This window comes from Anthonomus grandis, chromosome 6, assembly GCF_022605725.1.
Source record: "Anthonomus grandis grandis chromosome 6, icAntGran1.3, whole genome shotgun sequence".
In the NCBI taxonomy this organism is placed as follows: Eukaryota; Metazoa; Arthropoda; class Insecta; order Coleoptera; family Curculionidae; genus Anthonomus; species Anthonomus grandis.
In genome coordinates this window covers 11,601,645-11,616,887 of record NC_065551.1, presented here as the reverse complement: position 1 = coordinate 11,616,887, position 15,243 = coordinate 11,601,645, and the positions used below count along the sequence as shown (strand labels likewise).

Sequence of the window (15,243 nt, the reverse complement as noted above, 5' to 3'; positions counted from 1 at the left end):
AATTAAAAAGTGTACATTTCTGTTATAATCCATTATCTTACTGCCGCTTCTAGCGGTTACTATGACAACCGTCATGCCCAACTAATCAACAATTCTTGAGCCGTGTTACTATACGGCTTTTAATATTAGGCCAAATTTAAAGTGCCAATATTTCGGAAACTATCAATTTTTGGACTAGATAACCTTATACAAAGTTAACTTAATTTTTAATTATCTTTATGAAAAAATTAAAAAAATAGGGGGTTTCCATTTAAAAAAATTGACTTTTAATGATTTTTTCATTTTAATTTTTAATGCTAGTTTTTGACCCCCCTGTTTCTTTTTTTAGCCAAATATTATAATAGTCTTTTAAAATGGTCCTTCCTCTAAAATAAAACCAAAACTAACCAATAAATAAAGGCTACTAAAAGAGAGTAATCGGTAATTATGTTAGGGCTTATAAACATAGTTTCTCACATGAAATTAAAAATATGTCAAAAACGGTTACACTTAGGTATAGGACATTATACACAAAATATACTTAGAATTTCACATAAAAGCCAAAAATGTAAAAATATACAGGGTGTTCCATTTAAAATAACGAAGTTGACACCTACTTCCGGTATAACCGGAAACGTCATAACTGTCAAAATATTTTAGTTGTGTAGCCCCTATCGAATGTGCTATGTTGCCAAATTTTCAAAATGTTTGAAAAATTAGTTTCCGAGATATCGATCGCGTCTATTCGTCGTGAGACACCCTGTATAGTTTGACCTATTATCATCTATTGCAACCTATTAAACGTTTGGAGCCTTAAATATTTTCTTCATTTCTGAGGAATGACAATCTTCAAATTCTAAAACATGTAACATAGTTAGAAAAAAGTGTGGTGCCTTTTGACTTATGGAGGCGTCAAAATGTCCATCCGAGAGTGCCTTTATTTTATGACGATACTGTTTCGTTTCTTAGCAAGCTATATAATCAATTTATCAATCATTTATTATTTTATTAGGCCTTAAATCAGACCCCGGTAGAACAATATGCCTTCAATTTTTTGTTCGGGTCTCATTGCCTACAAATGAAGAATAACTGCAAATATAGAACAAGATGATGAGGGAATAGAGAAGAAGAAAGTTGTTGAATCATAAAGGCCTATCTTATTCTAAAATGTCTTAGCTCTATTTTAAAAATTTAATGTTTGGACACATTATTTGCTTTGTTCACAGTCCTTTAGTATTCTTATTTATTTCTTATCTACTAACAATACCAAGATTAGTACATATCGGGTATCAACGATATTAATAGCCAAGCAATAACTCCGCAAAAAAAATGTGGATTTTAATATTTTGTGGTTAGAAGGCTCCTATGATATCGCCGCGTCATTTGCTTTTATGGCAGATATCTCGAAAAGTATTGAAGATATAAGAAATTTTTTAATTACGAGAATATTAATATTATAAAAACACGGTTTTTATATAGTTTATAATGATATATTATATTTTATTTAAAAGTTTTTATTTTATAATGTAGGGATACAAAAGTCAACTTAACTCTCTGAACGAGAACGGTCGAATTAATAATAATATCTAACACGTAAGCGATCTCACACATAAACCTAAATCTGCTAATAACACTTATTCTTTACTATGGATCAGCACAATATTGTTTATTATTATTCATACCGGCGGCAATGGAACAGCCGATGATGTCACGCACATCAAACTTAGGCTCCTATTTCTGCTTATAACAATCGGCCATCCTGTTTAGTTCACGTCCTCGGGAACATTACCCTGGAAACCAATAATTCTTTGAGGTATCACAACTAATATTCAGGATTTCTCAGACTTCATCAAACATGGAACAATGCAACACTTTGCATTTATCTTTAGGACTACGTATATTACCACCATACATTTCAATAAACAGGTCAAAATTCCATCACACCCGCATACATGATTGCACACGCTGACCGCCTCGTATTTGGCCAGAATACGCACCGCCAACGTAAACAAACATGCAAGCTTAAGTGACCATATCATCGTATTTTCTCAACATAATAAATATGATGACATAACTTTCGGCAGAATGCTGCTCATAATTTCTAAAACCTCTCTTTAAGTATTTTGACCGACCATCAGCAGAAACCTGCCTATTTATACTTTATACATATATACTCGTATATTCCTCCATGCTTGATACTGTCTAAGTCATCACATTTTCCAGTTTAAAATACAATTTATTATTTTTTTTTACACATTACACAAATACATACTTAAACATAACTTTACTATTATTCTATTCGTCGTTTATAGTTATTTCGTCATCAGAACTAGAGTCATTACTAGATGCACCCGGCATACTATAATATTGGCGTAAGCTATCACCTGCTACAACCGTTTCGAACTTTTTATAACCCTTAAGCCCTTTTATACTTCGAATTTTGTATCTATCATTTTCCAAAACTTTGACAATAACATACGGACCAGAATATCGTGAATCAAGTTTCTTGCTTATACCGGTTTGACTACAACAATTTGCATCTTTCCATAACACAAGGTTACCTTTCGCATATTTTCGAGGAGGCTTATGCTTTTTATCATAAACATCCTTCATCTGACGAGCGATCTTTTCCATTGCTACAGCAGCTGCCTGCCTTCTTATTCTAACATCAGTATTTTCTGACATGTCACTTTCTAAATTCTGCAATATTTTCCCCTTGTGATTAAACATTAACTCAAATGCAGTACAATTCGTGCTGGAATTTATCGTATTATTTATACCCCAAACAACTTCAACAATTTTCTCATCCCAGTATTTGTCATTATCAACAGAAGGTTTTAAGGCATTTAAAAATGTCCTATGATATCGCTCTATTTGTCCATTGGCACGAGGTGTACTAACTGCATTTAAAATATGTTCAATCTGCTTATCATTGACAAATTCAGCAAAATGATGACTCGTAAAGGTAACGCCTCTATCGGAAATTATACGTTTTGGGTACCCAAGAAACATCCCAAAAACTTGCTTTAAATGTCTTACAGTTTCCCTAGACCCCAACGTTTTACATGGCATAACTATAAAATATTTTGTAAATGAATCAATAATTGTAAGTATATACATAAAACCGGATGAACTTTTTGGAAAAGGACCAACATGATCTATGTGAACTGTCTCCATAGGAACATTTGACTTATTTATAGGATGTAATTCACCTTCAGGTTTTCCAAAATTTCCCTTATTATATGCAGATTTTATGCAAGCACAAACATATTTTTTAATAAATCTAGTCATTCCTGCAAACCAAAATTTATTTTTTATTAACGTTTCGCATTTTTTAAGACCAGGATGACCAATATCGTCATGATACTTAATCATAATTTGCCAACGACCTGACTTAGGAACTACTAATCGTTCACCTGCAGAAGTCTTACGATATAAATTATTTTTAATAACATACTCCTTTTGCAAATCATTTTTTTCGCCACTATTTAATTGATTAATAATAATTTGTAACGCATTATCCTGAAGTTGCAAGGTCAAAAACCAATCATCAATATTAGAAATTTGGGAAATATCAATGCTTACGTCTGCAGTTATTGCGTTCCGACTAAGCGCGTCCACATGACTCATATTCTTTCCCGGTTGATGACATATTTCAAAATCAAAATTCTGAATCTACAGCCACCATCGAGCGTTTCGAGGGACAAGGTCGCGTTTATTAAAAGTATACCGAACCGCACTACAATCAGTTATTATTTTAAAATGCACACCCAACAAATAAACACGAAACCGTTTTAATGACTCAATAACAGCCAGTGTTTCCAATTCATGACTATGATAAACTTTTTCGGCGGTACTCGTAACCCTACTAAAATAAGCGACAGGTTGTTTATTTCCATTTGTTTCTTTTTTGTAATAAAATACCGCCCAAACCTTTACTACTCGCATCGGTGTGAACTTCCGTTTCTAATTTTTCATTAAAAGGTGCCAAAATATGTTTACTTAAAAGTTTATGTTTTAATAAATCAAAAGCGTTTTGCTGTGATGAACCCCATTCCCATTTTACATTTTTCTTTGTTAATTGTGTTAATGGACCAGCAATTATTGCAAAATTTTGAATAAATTTTCGAAAATATCCTGCTAATCCTAAAAACTGGCGAATTTCATGGACATTTTTAGGTTCTTTAAAATTTTTAACCGCATCCGTTTTTCGACTTCCCGGTGCTATCCCAGCAGAATTTATCGTATGGCCAAGATATTCTACCTGTGATTTTAAAAATGAACATTTTCTTATATTAAGTTTAAGTCCAGACTCATCCAAACGCTTTAATACTAATTCTAACAAAGCTAAACCCTCAGATGTTGTGGCAGAAGCAATTAAAATGTCGTCCATGTAAACAAGAATGTTATTAATTTCTAAACTGGTAATAATTTTATTTATGATACGTTGAAAGACAGAAGGCGAGTTTGTTAGACCGAAAGGAGTTCGTAAATACTCATAATGACCCTCGGTAGTTATAAATGCGGTTTTGGGTATCGACTCGGGTGCAATAGGAATTTGATGAAAACCTTGATTGCAGTCTAAGCTCGTAAAATATTTTTTATTAGATAAACAATTTAACTGTTCTTCGATATTCGGCATAGGATAAACATCTTTTAATGTTTGTTTATTTAATGCACGGTAATCAACACACAAGCGGTAATCGCCGTCTTTTTTTAAGAATTAAAACTACAGGGCTTGCAAATTCTGAACTTGATTCACGAACTATTCCGGCTTCTAATAAATCTTTAATTTTGTCTCGCAAAACTTCTCTTTCTTTAAAAGGCAATCTATATGGCTTATAACATACGGGCTTTGGGTCTTTTAAAATTATAGACATTTCAACATCTTTTACCACTCCCAATTGCTTGGTAGTGTTTGCAAAACAATGTTGTCTCCTTAATAAAATTTCTTGTAACTTATTTACTGTTTCTGACTCTAGCGACTGATCAATATCAATTTCATTCAAATTCAAAGAAAAATTAGTTTTTGAGTGACTCACCGAAAAAGAAATTTTTTCTTGGCCGTCCACTTCTAAACACTCCTCTGCACGTGCCAACAGCTGACCCTTTCTAAAAGCTACCGCCTGGTGACCCATGTTGGAAATAAGTAACTTTGATGTTGGTGTTGAATGAATGCTAGCAGGAGTTTGAACAATCGATTCACCTAACACGCCCAAGGGATAACATTGTGCTTCCTGGTAAACACTTTTTCCATCCGGAATGCCCGACACCACAATAGACACTTTTGTGCAACCCGCGTTTATTGTTACATCTTCACTCAGTAACACTTTTGGCCGTTGTTTCGTTTCGTCCAAAGTAATGTTTTCCAAAAAGGTACACAAGTCGTCAACGAATTGAGGAGTACCGTTCTTAATCACTAACGATATTCCTTTTTTATTAATCACTGGTTGCCCGATAAGAAAGTCAATGCCATTAAGAAAGATTTCCGAAATTACGGCACGTGTCTCAATTGTGAGTCCATCGATAACCACCGAAAAATTTGCAACGGTATCGCAATACACATATCTGCCTCCGAAACCCTTTAGAACATTATTTTCCTTGGTAATGGAAAGATTAAGTTTCGAGGCAATTTCAGCAGTTATGACATTAACTTCACTTCCCGTATCGATGAAACCAATTATTCTGCAGCTCGAGAGAAAGTCGGGGCACTTTGGCATGGCTAGAGGCAGGAGTTTGATAGTTATCCATGGGTGCTATGAAGCCCGCATACAATTCATCTGGGGTTGTACATTGAAAAGCCCGTGCATTAGCTTGCAATTCTATAGGTAGCCCCCTAATAACACAAGAAATAATGCCATCATTTTCCAGACGACACTGTTGAGCTAAGGAAAATTTTGCGTGATAATAGTGCGTCATCGACTCATCGGACAGTTTTCGACGAGCTACAAGTTCTTCCAGAAGTATGGCATAATCTGTGTGCCGTGGAAAAGCTTGGGTAAGTGCTGTTTTCCATTCACTCCAAGTTTTGTCGTAATCTTCCAGGCGATTGTACCAATCTCTAGCAGAACCAGCTAATTTATTTTGTAAGTAGCAAGACTTTTCGTATTCGGTCCACTTATGCAAAGTTCCCAGCTGTTCAATTTTTTGTAACCAGGAGGCTACTGTAAGTGTTTTCTGGTCTGGGTCAAAACGAGGTAAAATGTCACCTGTCACGAGCGTTGGAGCTGACCTAGATGTAGACGCGGCAGCCTCAAAACCTTGACCACCAAGGGATGAAGTTTCCGTTGAGCGTCGAATTGCCCCATTAATTCGCCGTGAAATCTGCTCTTCCAAAAGACGCTGATACAGCATTTCCGGCGGCTCTTCATGTTCTTGTTCCAAAGACATAATTGTTAATACGTCACACTACCACGAACAAAGAACAACAAAATAACACAACAAAACTACTAAAACGCGGTCTTTAAGGCGCACGAAACGCGGTATCCCACTTCTGATATTATAAAAACACGGTTTTTATATAGTTTATAATGATATATTATATTTTATTTAAAAGTTTTTATTTTATAATGTAGGGATACAAAAGTCAACTTAACTCTCTGAACGAAAACGGTCGAATTAATAATAATATCTAACACGTAAGCGATCTCACACATAAACCTAAATCTGCTTAAATAACACTTATTCTTTACTATGGATCAGCACAATATTGTTTATTATTAATCATACCGGCGGCAATGGAACAGCCGATGATGTCACGCACATCAAACTTAGGCTCCTATTTCTGCTTATAACATTAATATTACGCGGTTTTTAAAAAGTTTGTTTGAAAAAGTGCTTTAAATATCGTCTTTTATTATATTTCCGGTTATAGCGGCAGTAAATTTTTTTTTACAGTTATCAAATAAGTTTAAACGAAAAATAATTTAAGCTTTAATCAGATTTAAATTCTCTATTATTTAGTACCATCTCTTACTTCGATTTGTTCCAAGAATTCAAAAACTCAAGAGTATGTAAGTGTAGTAATGCTATTTAAAAAAGCAACTCAATATCGCTCCAGTTAAACCGAAAGTGGCAATCAATTGTTCAATATGTCAAAATAATCCTCAAATTAGCCATAAATTATTACTAAATTTATTTACTCTTCTGGTTAGTAATATCGTTGACGTTGACACTCGGTATACATAAGTGTCTATATTCAGTAGGGTGGTTCTCTGGTAAGTGCATTGATGGACACAAAGCTATCATTGACACTTTCGGTTATAACGGACGTAGCTGTTAACTTCATTAATTTAAATGGGACATCCTGTATATTATATTTTTAGATTACACGCGGAAACCTTTATATAATATATTGCGTTTGCAAGTCGTAAAAAAATTGTGATTTTTTCCTATACGCAGTTTTTTACTATTAAATTTGAGTTTGATTTTCGAAAGAAAAGTGAAAAATCATATTATATGGGGTAGTACAAAGTTATTAAGCGAAAAAGCTGAAGTTTTTTTTAATGCGGTAAAATGAAATTATAAAAATAGGAAGTTTTAAAAATTTGGTAATTTTTTCCAATTCACTTTTTGTATTTTCATCAATTCTTATCCCTTATTTTTCAAGTATTATGGAACTGTATGAAACCAGTGATCATTATGTAAGACTACATTTGGTTACCCTATATTACTAATATAAGAACAAACCTGCTCTACTTTCTGAGACCTTTCTAGATATTCATAATAAATTTTATTGCAATGACTTGACTTTTCAATTTAACATCTTCGTTCGAGGATACATAAAGGCATAAAATAAGACATTGTTAGCGAAACACGTATCGAGAGTAAAATAAAGAGTTTTGGTCAGTGGAAAAACTGTCTCGTGATTTGAATTCAAAATTCATCGATTGTTGATTACTTAACATTAAAGAGCCAATCTCTTTTATATGTTCAAGATATAAAGTACAATATATTGATATATCAAAATACAAGGAATTTAAAAAAAAATATATTAACTGTCTTGCACAATATACATATTGAGTGGTAACGTTTAAAAAAAACTAGGCATATTTAATTTTTTTTCCTAACATTCCAATGTAGGTACATTATACATAAATAATTTTATATTATATGTAAACAGGATATTTAAAAAAACGCGGATCGCGGCTATCTCAGGAACTGTTAATCCGACAATCATCTCTGACATTATAAAAATGGCAAAGAGAAAACCTTGGAAATTATTTTTAAGTTCGAAATTTGGCCGCTAGAGGGCGTATCAAAAGGCCAATAATTCAACTCTAATTTTCTCCGGAAAATGTCATCTTAAGAGATCATTTTTTGTCACAATTAGAAATCTTGGAATATTATTTTGGTCAAAGACTTATTGGCATACCGACCTTCATATAAAGTACTGAAAAGTATTGAAAGTGGCTATAACTTTTAAAAGACATCCGATTTTTTTCAATTTGGGCTTGGTTAAAAGTAAAATGTAAAGTATTTTTAAATATTTTATCCATAGTAGTATGCGAAAGTTAAAGATGAGTAAAATCACTAGGAGTTGTCATTTGAATTAAAAACTATTACTTTTGATTGTCCACAAAGATTTAAATGGCATGGTATAATTTTGATAGCAAAATCGAAAAGTAGATTAACTTTACTGGAAAAAAACATAAGTATCACAGTCGGCGATCCTTTTAATTTTTCGAATTATTACTGAAATAAGAATTTTTAACGGCTAATACACGTTTACAATACTAATACACATTGCAATTATAATTATTGGGTTTCTTTTGTTTATTTGGTACAGTTTTCTAGACATCGGACTAATCCAAAGTAACATCGAATAATCCTTCGGGAAAAATCCACAGATATTGTATAGGTTTTGACATGATTATTGGTGTATTAATCTTTTGATAGACAATTTTTTCAGTGGAGCCAATATTAAAAATTCTGAAGTTATTGTAACAATAATTTAATTTAAACATCATAATCCTAAACAAAATTAAGAAACAAGAACAGAAACTTTTACAAAAAACAAACTTTACAAATGTTGAAAGTGTCCACCATTTTGTAAAATACAGTTCTTAATTTTTACTTTAAAAACGGTAAAACAGCTCGGTGCATAAAGAAACTTTAATTCACTATGACCTTAAAAGAAGCATGGCCGAGATATGGGCTCTAGTGGTAAAATATGCATGAATCAAAATAAAAACCTAATAGAAATAGAATCCCGCAGCTAAAAAGTTTTCAAGTTAAAATGTAATTCTGCGGATTTAGAGGTAATTTTAATAGGACATGAAAAAGAGAAGGTTAAAGTTCCGAATACTGTTGTTCATGGATATGAACAGGACGAATTTTTGACAACCAAATTAACCCCAATCGAATTACCTTAATGACGAAGAACAAGATGAAATAATACTTTGCTCAGACTTTTCCGATATCCGACGAATCCAATTGGAAAATGCCAATACTTGACAACCTTTGTTTTGGCGTCAGAATTCCACCAGATCGAAATAGACCCTAAGGATATGTCAAAAAGTACATTTTCCGTGGAAAATGAGAATTGTATACGAGTTCATTCAAACGCCCTTAGGTCTTAAGAACGCGAGATTAACATTCGAACATGTGAACAATATTCGAATGGGTAAGCAACACAGTGCCAGTTCGTCGATTTTCAATTTGGGAACCGCAAGTAAGTGAAAATATGAAATGACGAATAAAAAGGGGTATGGTAGATGATTCGCCGGAGGCTAAAAAACCAAAGATTATGCTAACATAAAAAAATAGAAAATAAATTTTTTGATTTCGAATTTTCTATGCGTGTTTTTTAAAATTTATTACATACTTATACAGATCGTGTTTTCGTTCGTTTCTTATAGGAAACCGCATAGAGGCGAAATTTTGCAACATCGCGCGTGTACCAGTGCCTGCGACAGAGCACCGCCCCGGCCGCATATTCATATTCTGCCAACGTAATACGACTTCGGCTGGATTCGTCCCGTGAGCCGTGAAGCGTTGGCAAATTATGAGCATCTCAACTTGACGTTGGCAATTTATGTCTTGAGTTTGCTCTTAACCAACACTGATCCTAGTTTTCTTCCAGCTGTTAAATTTCTGCGTCCACTAATTGATGTTTTTCTTCTTGCAGAAGTTGGCTGCACAGCAATTTTCTTCCCTTTTCTGGATACGAATTGTCTATTTTTGGTATTTACACCCTGATATTTGAAAGCTGTGTAAAGCCCTGACATTAAAGAATCAGACTTCTACTGTACTTCTACCGTAAACCTGGGAATTATGCAGAAACGTTTTAATTGCTGGATAAAAATTAACTGGGTCATTATTCAAATGGTCCATTACTTTTTCACTAAATGATTTCCAATCTCTCTTGACGTCTTTCACACCCTCTTCGGATATATTGTTAACACTAATAATTGTTCCAGATTCCTGAAACAGATTTTCTTCTTCGTCTTTTTGTATACCATATATAATTTGTATGTCGGTAGTTTGAGGGGTACAGATAGGATTAATGTCAACGTCATCAATTTTCTTCAATTTTTCCGAAATCAGTGGGGCAAATGTTTGCGCAGAAGTTTTCATATTGGTTGCAATTTCATACATAATTTTTTTAATGGTAATGGTCAACGTATTCACTACATCAACAACATGAAAAAATTTTATAACTACTAATTAAATTAATAATCTACAAAATAGTGAACATCGGAATCTGAAGAGCTCTGAACAATATACTCTGTTGCATTTAAACATTTTATTTTATCCAAGGAAACGTTTTTCTCGTCAGGGCATAAATGCCTTAATCTACTTTGACGTTCTCTATTTAGAATTATATTAAGTATTCTCTGTTTCTAATATGTTTCAAAGTTCGTAATGACAAAATCTGTTAGCTGTGTTAGATTAAAGGCTTTTGTTCTTTCTAATGGAATGTCCTTGAACAACCTGAACATAACCCCTACGTAATTATTAGTGTCTGATTAGATGTCTCGAGTCATTAGTGTTTGTCTATAATAGAAGCACCACGCATGAATTTTCGTATCTATCATATTCTGAATGTATATAGCCAATTGTGGATACTTGCATTCATTGAAGAAGCGTTCTATGTTTAACTTCACCTGCTGCTCTGACGTTGAAGTCAATATGTTCTTAAAGTACAGCTTTTGCCTATCATCTTTTTTGATCAGATTTTTCGATGCAGTCAGCCATCTCCATACTACCTTTAACACGTGAAAAGAACAAAGCAGAAGCTCTGCCTGTGGCCAATGTTTTTTTAAAATACTTCTTTCACTGAGATCATCATCGGTTGATATTATTTTTGGAGAAATTTTTCGAGGCATGATTGCCTTCAAATTCTCAACTGCTTCATCAAATAACTTTTGTTTCTGACTACTAGACATGATACATCTAACTGGAATGCCTCCTGCTGGAGACTGCGTTGCAAAAAAGAAGTAAATCTTGTGATTTTGCACGTCGCAGTTTCCTGATGCATCAACAAATAAAATTTGTGAGGCCTGTGTAAGGTACTGACCAGCTCGTTGCATTATTGGTGTGCATAAACAGACCGCATAATGATCACCATTACGAATAATTTTAGAAAGAGTACTTTTATTTTTCATTTAGTTATTTTCTAAAGTTAGGAGCATGCCTTCTCCAGTTCGTTTTCCATAGTTTTTTTTGAAATGTTCAGCCCATAAATTGGAAAAATCAGTTTTGGTCGGGAAAAAATGCCGGTCTAAAATAATATTTTCGTATGTGTCGCCTATTTCTTCCATCCTGATACTAGTGTATGTGTGATAGGCAGTTGCAGCAGTATGTCCTTTCTCAAAAAGTTCAAAAATATATTTTTTTGTTTCGTTGCCTATAGGTCTTTTCAACAAGGCTACTCCACTCTCTATGGTGTGATTATGTTCTTCATAAAAATTTACAACGCAGGACCATGTACTTGCATTATCCATAGGCTTTTCTAATACAATTTTCATCTTGGCAGGACAGTCAATATTACGAGACTTCTTTGTTGTACACGATTATTTAACTTTGAAATGACAATGGTAATAGCGTCTAAATATGTTATTTTTTTAGATTTTTTCAAAGGTGTTCTAACAGTCGTCGGCGTCGTAGCTCGCCAAGTAACTTTTGTTATTTCTCCTAATTCGGTTACCCATTTCTGTAAGAAATTATATAAGTTGTAATACCTAATACTTATATCAATTTCTGAGTAAATAATCGCATAAGTTATACATTTAATCGTATTTTAAGCATGATATACCTAACCCTTGAGATAAATATACTGTTTTTTTTTCATTTTCTAGAGAAACCATTTTTTTAAGATATTCTTTATTTAAAAATAAGCCTAATGATAATTTGGAAAATTAAAAAAAAAAAGAGAAAACAAAAAGTAGAAACTTATTGAAAAATTTGAAAAATTGGCATAAAAAAATCACTAAAGACCAACAAATGAACATTCTACCTATATGCAAGCGTGCGTTGTAGGCACTAATTGCAGTACTAGAGAAAAGGCGCCTAATTTCACACAGCTTTCTAATTTCAGAAAGTATATCGTATCTCTAATGCCATCTAAGTTGGGCTTCCGAAATCTTTGTGGAACTTTGTAGCGCTGGCGCTCTGTAATATACAGTAGGCTATCCATCTAAACATTTGCATCTCTTCTATAAGCCTATCTATGGTTTGAGGATATGCATTTAGGTGGATTTTTTTCTCGAAAACAAAGCAAGACATTAAAGAAAATTAAAACCCAAAAAAATCTATTTTCACCAGCCTATAACATTAACCGCCAAATTCTAACTGAATAATATGTAAACAAACTATCGCATACTTCGGGCGGCATGGAATATAATCTGCCAACGTTAGTCCAATTTAATCATATTTTGCAAACGGTAGGCTCGAATATTTGCGACTTCAGCCGAAGGGTCTATTACGTTGGCAGAAAATGAATATGCGCCCCGGCCGGCCCGAGGACGGGATCATAGAGAAATGAATATTAAATATACTTTTAATTACCTATGGAGTAGGACCAATTCCGATCCCCCAATTTTTATTCGAAATAGAAGTAGTTTTGTCATCTATCACAAAATAGGGTTAGGTATAGGTATATTATTTTCTTTACATTCGAGTCGTGCTTACAATAATTAGTTTATATTTATCGATAGTTTGCCAAAAGTTATTAATTTGTGAGTTGTGAGTTCTTCAGTATATTTGAAGCTTTAAGATATAACTACAAAGGACCTGGGATGATACTTCCTGATACTGATTAAGAAACACTATAACTAACTTTGTGTAATTTACTACTTGGCCTCCTATCCTGTGATTCTTTTTGTTAGAACATTAAATACCTGCATTATACTTATTGCGAAGTGAAGAGGAATTTGACGCCAAAAAAACGTACCATCACTTGGGAAAGTGCAAGTTTTTTTGTGTAAAATTGTGGCAAACAAAGTTCCATTTGACTTGCATAGGTGTGGTGATAGTGTTTATATTTACTACTTTTGACTAATAAACTTAAAAAAAGTGCAATTTAGGATAATATGCTGGAGAAACTGGATGATTTTGATGAAGTCATATGCCTCCGAGGATATTTGGATTATAAACTATAGTGTCAGCTTAAATATAACATACTGAATAACCAAAAGGACTGTAATAGACTATACAGTTTTTAATTTACTTATACACACACGTATTGCTATCAAGTAATTTGTGACTAACATTATTTCTGAATTGGTGTCGTAAAAAAGTGCAATGAGTTATTAGTTAATAATATTTATAAGTACGAAAAGAAACAGGTTCTTAGAGAATATCATATATTACAGCCTTATTTAGATTGAGCCAAGTTTTCATTCATATTGTTGAGTTTTGTCAGGGCTGGAATGTGTACAAATTACGGAAACAGTTTACTATCTTATCGACTACCCATTTTCAAGATTAAAAAAAAAGACAGGTACATAGGATAGTGAATGTCGTATTCATCATAATTTCATTGTCGGAGACCAAAAATTTCAATTTTTTCAATTTTATTTTTTTTTAAATCATTTAAAAAAAAGTGACTATATTAATTAATTACCCCTGGCGTAACAGTTTACTATCCTATACTATACTTATCGAACGCCGTTTTTTTGTAGGAATTTAGAAAATTAAACAGTTACAAAAGTTAATGTATGTCGTATTTATTATAAATTCGTTGTCGGAGACTCAATCATTTGAAAAAAGAAAATAAAAAATATTAAAATTTTACCCCTGTTCGTTTTTTTTTGCGCAATCAGTTTTTCTTATGAAAAATAATTATTCACCCAACAGGTCCTTTTTGCACCCCGCGCCTTTTTATATAAAAAAAAATCACTACCAACCCAGCTCAGCCCCAACCAACCCACCCGGCCCAATACAACTCAACCCAACCATTAAATAGGAAACATACTAAAAAGAATAATTAGACAGCTATTGAAATTAGTTTTGTTTTTTAATTTTTTTTTTAACGATTTATCGAATGGTATCATTCGATCACCTAAAAAAATAGTATATTACCTGTAAAATAATAGCGCTGCCAACCCCGATAACTCAGTGTCTCGAAAGGTTTTTTCGGTACGTATTCTGGTAAGTGATTTCCGATTTGTTGTCTCTCTCGTCTCAACATAATCGAGTATTTCCGAGCGGTGTGTTGTGTCGGGGGAAGCTTCGGGAGTGTGTCGAATGTCCATTGTGTTATTTGCCTGTTTTCCATACGAGATTCCGCTCATACAATTATTTCACATCTATATTTGTGTTCTGTGATTATTTCATTGTCGGTCGAACGGACGACGGGCGGCGTGTATCCGGACGATTTAGAGATCCGGATTGAACGGACGATTAATCCGGACTCTTCGCATCACTATATATTATATCAATTATTTGATATTTTTTTAGAGTAGAAGCATTATATTTCTTAGTATTTGTTTTAACTTATTTAATATTAATGTCTTATATACATTAACAGTAAACCAAATAAAAATGCAGAAAATAATAAATTATCAAAAGAGCGAATAGATTTGAAAAAAATATAGTGAAGAACGTAAGTGTGGTGAGGTTGCGCGGATTTTTTTTTTAAATTGATTGATGATTTGTTTGTGTTTATTTATGTGTGAAAAAAAATATGAGTGAGGGTATGTTTACGCTAGTAACTTTTTTGTTTATTGTATTTCCTCTTGATCTGATCCTTAAAATGTATGAGATCGGATTTAGTTAGTTTAGTATTTAGACTCAAAACGTTTTGAAAACTTAGACAAA

At 33.2% G+C, this 15,243-nt stretch overlaps 1 protein-coding gene across 3 annotated transcripts in view; it reads right to left on the bottom strand.

Annotated features, from left to right (window-relative positions):
• Positions 1 to 15,243, bottom strand: part of LOC126737964 (uncharacterized) — a 169,482-nt gene that overhangs the window by 141,851 nt on the left and 12,388 nt on the right. The gene's annotated exons all lie outside the window — the stretch shown is intronic.